Here is a 7,688-nt window from a genome sequence, read left to right on the forward strand (position 1 = left end):
TTTTAAATAGAGTGGTCAGGAAAATCCTTACTGAACAATGTCAGTTGAACACTGTGCAATGTAAAGGAGTGTCACTGGCATAAATATTCAAAGCAGAGGGGGAAAGGGGAATGAAAATTCCAAGTCAGATAATGATTCTGGATATAATTTTGATAAAGATGGGGAGTCTGGAGGATATTGACAGAGTTTTGTCATGATCTGACTTGCATTTTGACAGGATCATTCTTGCTTTAATCAAGAGTAAATGAATCTGAAGCTCTGCTTAAGTAAATATAGGGTGGAAAATGTAGAAATGGAAGTCTTTTAGTACAGATACAGAAATTAAAACCAACTCAATGGGAACTTCCAAAGAAGGCATGTGACAACCACAAAATAGAGGCAATGATAGGAGCCTGTTGGTTACTAATACATACAGTATAGAAAGAGATTGAGGAATCTGAAAAAACGAACGAACAAACAAACAAAAAACCAAAAAACACTTGTCTGACAAGTATAAAGAGAAACAACATGAAAGGTAAAGACTGTTGAGGACCCAGAGCTTAGACATCATGAGTTTAGACTGATGTGTTGTTTGATACATTTAAGACTACTATATACCAGTAATAGCATAGAAGCTTGATTTAAAGCTTAATAAATTTTTAAAAATTATTAAAAATTTATTCGGAGTTGTGGTTTTACTGAGCACGTGCAATAAACAATGGGAACATCAAATAACAGATATAAGAGGGAGCAGATAATTGCTATAATTATAATTGATAAGCTATTCAGCCATGTGGTTCCAGGCAGGAGAAAGTAAATAAATCCAAAAGGAGGATAAATAATGAGGCAACATAGGACTTAAGACACATCATCTGTCTAAAAGATTGAAGAGTAGATTTAGTAGAAATGAGGTTGAGCGGATGGAAAAGGGTTATTAAAGAGTGAGATTTGGGTGCTTAAGATTTTTAATGTGGAACATAATATAGCAAAATATAATTATATTGAACTTAATTAAAGTTGATGTCCTAGTGTATCTTAGGCCATAGACAGTTTCATTTTATGACACGGATTTAATCATTCTCATTGCCTTTTTTGTTGTCATAAAATCAAGTAAAAAGATTCTCTTCTAGATTTTTTAGAGTTATCTGCTCTAGTATATGTCAAGTTACCATGAAAGGCAAGAATAAGGGGTGCATTGTAGGAAAGCTGCCCCCAGCTTACAGAATCTTCTTTTTTACATGGCTTATTTCAGAGTGGATATTAGCATTTTACTCATATTTACATAGTTTGAGAGAGTCCAAACATTACAGGAGAAGTTTTGATGGGTGATCAATCAAATGTCTTCTGAGTATTCTTTTTTTCTGTTATATAGTCTAAGTTAAAAGTATTCACACTGATTTAGTAAAACCAAAGAAAATCAGATATAAAGAGTCTATTATTTAAATAGAAAAGTATTGTTTACTACCAAATATTAGATAGTGATAGAGACACAGTTTTAATTTTGAACTTGTTGAAGAACTCCTTTGAAGCAAGGTAACATAGTTGACTAGTTTCGCTTATGCTTCTCCAACTTTTCTGTCTTTTTTTTCTAAATCAGCAGAGCAAGGTCTGCCAGATGCAGTTTTCTCTTTCAGAGTGAATGCTGAAGCAAATTGCCTCACCTTACTTTGAGTTTGCTGTTGGCCCCTTTAAGTTCCAGTCACTGCTTGTGAACCTAAGTTTTCAGCTTCGCACCTCTTTAGTATTTATTTAAAGCTGTCTTCCAGTGGAATGTATGCTCAGTACATTAAAGCTATGCATAAAATCATGACAAAATGACCAGAAAGTTTTCTTGTGGTCATTAATCTCCAAATGTCCCTCTCTAATATAAGCCTACAAAGATGAACTTGGTAACTCCCTGCAACAGAATGAAATCCAAATTTTACGGCCCTTAAAGGTAGAACTTCTGAAAGCAAATCTAGTAGCACAAACTCCTCCTTTTTCACTTAAACCAAATATCCATTTTTTCCTATCGCATTAATAGAGAATTTATCAAGAGAAAGGAATTCTCATTAAAGTTTAATTAGATGTTAAGAGAAATAAGCTAAATGAAAGGAGCTAAAATAAAAAATAAGCTAAATGAAAGAATAATAATTTCAGGCATAATTTGATAAAGAATGTCCACCAATGTGTTAAAATATAGAATAAAAGAAAAGTTAGGCAAAAAAGAAAAAAAAGGAGAGAAGAGAAAAAGAAACAAAATCCTTGAGATACATAAGGAGAAAATGAAAGAAAACAATGAAAAGAAAATTAAAAAGAAAGAATGAAAATACCGCACCATTTTTAAAGCATAGCATTATAATTTTAATAATATTAAAAATATTAAAAGGCGATTGGTAAACAGATTAAAATATTTTCTTATTAAAATTCATGTTTACATGCCACTATATTTTTATTTAATGTACTGCCACTTTAGTAAAAATATCTATATCTCCTTCCTTATATTGTTGGATGAATTATTTCATTTAGAGAAGTTCATATGAAAGCAGAATAATCACACAATGCTTCAAATGCAAAGGACTCATTATGTGTGTACATTAATCACAATATTCAATTCTACTTGAATAAACACAATAATAATGCTAACATTTTAACATTTTCTGCATGCCTAACTATTCTGTCAATGTTTAAGATTGCCCATTTATTTCAAGTATAATTGGGATAGCCCCAAAAATCTAATGGTTGCTTCCTCATTATAGCCATGTGCCCACATTTATTCAAATAGAGAACAATTTCTGCAGCATTCTTTAAATATTAAATAAATAATAAATAAATGACAAACAAACAAATAAATAAAGTATCTGATTGTAATTGCTGTTTTGTAGGTTCAGATATTTTAATGTATTTTTCCCTGGAAAAAAAATAACAACTAGAACAACAATCAGAGGCAAAACTTTGCAACACCAATTGTCTTGAAAAGGTAACAAATATTTCACACACACACAAGAAAAAATACTGTCCATTCCTGTCAGCCTTTTCAACCTCTTTTGTGTTCCAAGAAATTGCGAGTAATGAAAACAGGGCAGAGCCAATCAAATGGGTGTGTATACTAGTGCACTGTGAGAGTTGAAAGCTCTGCATTTAAAATAAGGTTTATGCATAATTCATAGACTATGCATGTTTATGTAAATTACCAAAGGCGGAAGTGTATACGAAACCAGAATCTGAGGTAAAATGACGATGTTTTAATATACTGCTGGACTTGCATCTTGCCAATTCAACATCCTCCTGCTATACTATTCTTGAAAATTATATCATGTGCCAGCTCACACTAGGAACCTAATAAAACTTTGAGGCTTACACACATTGTATATTTTTCAACATTTCTTTCGGATACAATATATTATTAAACACTAAGACGTAGCCATATGTAATTCAGACAGCCTGGGAATAAAGATGTACACATATATTCCTATTAATGGGTATTAGGTAAATTGAGAGAAATAGAAACAATGCTTAGAAATTTAACTTAAAGAAAGGAAGGATTTTAAATGTATGGAGATTTTCACTTTCAAAAAAGAGGAAATGAAGTCTTCCATAAATGGAAACATAACCAGTGAATTTTGGAAGGTAAAATATTATTTAGAAGGCAACCTCCTACCTAATGTGGTACACTGGAGTAGTTTCTGGCTGGTGATACTCAGCTCAGACTCATCTTCTGGGTTAAAGTGTTCTTTTGAATCAGTCATTGTGGGCTGCCAGCAGAGAAGAGGAGCTCATTTGCATGAGCTCTCCACCTCCTGGTCAGCTCTGAAAATCTTGGCAGCTTAGCACTGCAATTGGCAAAGAAGCGTTTCAAAAAAAAAAAAAAAAATTAATAAATAAGGGCTTCCAAAGAAAACACTGTCACTGAATTAAGTCCAATGCACCTGAAATTCATTGCTCTGTTATCTTTTTAAATTGTTATAAATATAGCAGGCATTTTAAAGTCATTTCTGTTTATTCCCTTCCTAATGTACTGTGTGAACCATTTTTCACATGTGTTAACGTACTATATGCAAATGGCATTTAATGTGTTTTATTCACAGAATGCATTTACAAATCATTTTGCGTATGGAGGAAAGCAGTTGCTTCACTTTTGCATGTGCAACTGGAAAGGAGGAGTACATATCACTACATTTTTAAAATGAGAAAAAATTTAAATGGGATGAAGAAAGCCCACAGATGCTATACTAGAAATTTTCTGTTTCTAATTCATCTATTAGTACCTTTTTGTCACTTCATAGACTTTCAAAATCTGGTGCTAAATTTCTCTCCCTAGGAATGTTAAGCTCTTGTCATTAGAAACAATTATCTCTTTCATTATTTGTGTTTAGGTCCATGTGTACTGTTCCTCTTAGAAATCAAAGGAAAAACTCAGAAATAGCAAACACTTTTAGGTGAAGCAAAAATTAGTTTAAACATTTGTGTTCCATGTACGACCACAGTAACAGAATAATCTCTTATATATCTAATCATCACATATTTTATTCATGGCACTTAAAGACTTACAAATAATTTACAACAAATTTATTATATTTGAAATAGTTCTCATACACTAAACTATGTAAAATCACTGTTTAAAAAAGAGTAGATTAAATGTTGAATTAAATATTGTATTAAAATTCCATTTTTATATAAATTAAATACTTAACAAAAATGAACATCTTTAGTTGTGATGAAAATAGTGTGAAAATGTGTATGAAATAATTCTTTTATTCTGCTAATTTATAGAAATAGGTTCCTAAATGGTTATTATTTTCATCCCATGTATAGAATGACCAGGAAAAATGCTGGCAATTACTCTGTGAATAGTGTCCTACCGTGGCATGAAGCTATATCTAATTTGCATATAGCATTGTTGGAAATGAAGCCTGTGACATACAGATCATCATCTACATTGGGAATTCACACCTGCCAACTGTACTTCCTCATACAAATACACACTGCCACTTATGGATCAAAGGGGGTGTTGCTACTGCGGTCCTAAGCTATTAAAACATGTCATGCTACCAAAATTTTAAACATGTTTTAGAGTGGGGTCTTTTACATCAGATGGGTATTTTTCCTTTGTTATGTAAACAAAAGGAATTCTCTTATAAATGTATTCCATAGAAATAATTATCTTTTACCTGCATTGTCATATTTTCCCCAAATGAAAAAGGCCTATAGCACATAATAAAAATTTTAATTACTTGATATGTTAGTAAATAGCACTCTAAATTTTTATATCCCAGGAAGAGTATTTAAAAGTTTTCTTTAAGAATAAGAAAGATCAAAATGTAGAAACAATCCACTAATATTTGAGCAATGGTTTAGTAGTTTCTGTAGTGGCAAAGTCTCCAAATAAAAACTCAAGTGAGGCAACTTTGACCTCATCTATACATAAATAAGTAAATCAATAAATAAACCAAAAGAGAATTTTATTTTAAAATACCTGAATAATTATCTCAGTTATTTCCTTCATGTTGCATATATAGCCACTGATTAATTTATTTCCTACTATTCATCTTGTTTTTTTTTTTAAAAAAAAAAAACTAAATATTTTGCTTTATGCATTTTAGAAGACTATGTATTTTAATGTAATGAGAGACAATTATTTCTTGATGTAAATAATAGCTTTCTTGATAACAAAATACTGAATTATGGAACTTGAAGAGAATTAAGCTCTTAGCAGAAAGATATTTTTCTACATGTGTTAGAGAATTTATATCTGCCCTATGGGACTATCTATACCTTATTTGTTTAGACCTGCCTATTAAGAAATATATAACAAGTATACTAGAGTATAATTTATAAAGTATACGTAAAGGATATTTCTCCAATGCCCTCACTTATTACCTTTCTTGTCCTCTAATTTTCATGAGGCTCTGTCATACATCTTATTTTTTATTTAGTGAAAAAGCTGAGTAATTGGTTATGGATGATGAGAGAAAAATCAGTCAAATGTGTATTAGGCTGGACTGATAAGACTGAAATGAAGTATGCTTTTGGTTGTGTAATAATTTCCAGCTGTGTTCTAGTTTAAGAAAATGTCCAACATGACACTCCTAGTTTAACTAAGTCACACATTTCATACAGGTTGTATTTTTCAGGTGACACCAAGTTAGAAGGGGTTGCTAACACTTCAGAAGAAGAGATCAGAATTCAAAGTGACTTTGATAAATTGAAGAAACAGCATGAACCAGATGAAAATACTGGCTATCCACAGGTCCCACAGGGAAAAAAAATCTAAGCTAGAATTCATCACTCATTAATTTATTCATTCATTAAATATTTATTGAATACCTACTATGTGCCAGCCACAAGCTGACATTTAACACAAATGCATTTTTAGTATGGAAATAATCCCCCTTCTTCAATGCATGACTGACCCTTTTAGAAAATCAATCCCTTTAAAAATTATATGTTCTCACATTGTGCAAAACCAATAGACTTAAGCAGAAAAAATACAAGTCAAGAAATACCAACATCATACTGATACACATACACACTTATACATACAATCTTCATTCTTTTTAAAGATGAGTCATTTGGGGGAGACAAAATGTGTCATATTTAATGTTTAACTTTGGTTACCATAAAGTTATAATAAAAGTAATTTTAAAATATTTTACTAGTTCAGTTCCAGAATACAGTAGTTTCCCTTACTTGTGGTTTTTCTTTTTGTAGTTTTAGTTACCCATGGTCATTAAAATAGTAAGTGAAAAATTTCACAAGTAAACAATTCATAAACTTTAAATTGTATGCCATTCTGAGTTTCGTGATGGGTTCTCACCCCATCCTGCTCAGGACTCATCCCTTTGTCCAGCATATCCACACTATATTCACTCCCTGCCAGTTAGTCACTGAATGTCCTGTGTTGGTTATCAGATTGACTATCATAGTATTTCAGCACAACGTTTAAGTAACTCTTATTTTACTTAATAATACCCCCAAAGCACAAGAGTAGTGATGCTGGCAACTTGGACATGCCAAAGAGAAGCTATGAAGTGCTTTCTTTAGGTGAAAGGTGAGAATAGTACAGTAAGATATTTTGAGATATCTTAGAGATATTTTGAGATAACATCTAACTTTTATTACAGTATATTATTGTAATTGTTCTATTTTATTATTTATCATTGTTAGTCTCTTACTGTGACTAATTTACAAGTCAAACTTTATCATAGATCTGAGTGTATAGGAAAAAAACATAGTATATATGGGGTTCAGTACTATCTGTAAATTCAGGCAGCCATTGGAGTCTTGGAACATATCATTCACAGATAACAAAGGACTACTGTACTCAATTCATTTTTAAAAATTTGATTTCAGTCTATGGTCATGCTACCCCGAACAAGCCCAATTCTGTCTGATCTTGGAAGCTAAGCAGGGTCAGGCTTGGTTAGTACTTGGATAGGAGACCACCTAGGAAGACCAGGTGCTGTAGAAGTAAAAAAATTTAAAAATAAGGGATTGTAAGCTGACAAGGTCCTTGCAATCTGTGAGGTCAACCAAGGATTGCCTCACCTAAAAAAAAAAAAATGTTTTTTAAATTAAAATTTTGATTTCAGTAGTGTCTTACCTTTGTTTCACCCAGGCTGCCTTGAAGAAACATGAATCCTGGTTTATATGAGACAGTTTACATCTAATACCCCAGCATAATTACTAATCTCTTTCAGAAGTGATCAGTTTAAACAATAAGTTTTGTG

At 31.8% G+C, this 7,688-nt stretch overlaps 1 pseudogene; it reads left to right on the forward strand.

The window, feature by feature from the left end:
• The first annotated feature begins 7,310 nt into the window (after positions 1-7,310).
• On the forward strand, positions 7,311-7,429 carry LOC118607488 (annotated as a pseudogene).
• The last annotated feature ends 259 nt before the right edge of the window (positions 7,430-7,688 follow it).

Source organism: Rousettus aegyptiacus, unplaced genomic scaffold (assembly GCF_014176215.1).
Source record: "Rousettus aegyptiacus isolate mRouAeg1 unplaced genomic scaffold, mRouAeg1.p scaffold_m13_p_8, whole genome shotgun sequence".
Lineage (NCBI taxonomy): Eukaryota > Metazoa > Chordata > Mammalia > Chiroptera > Pteropodidae > Rousettus > Rousettus aegyptiacus.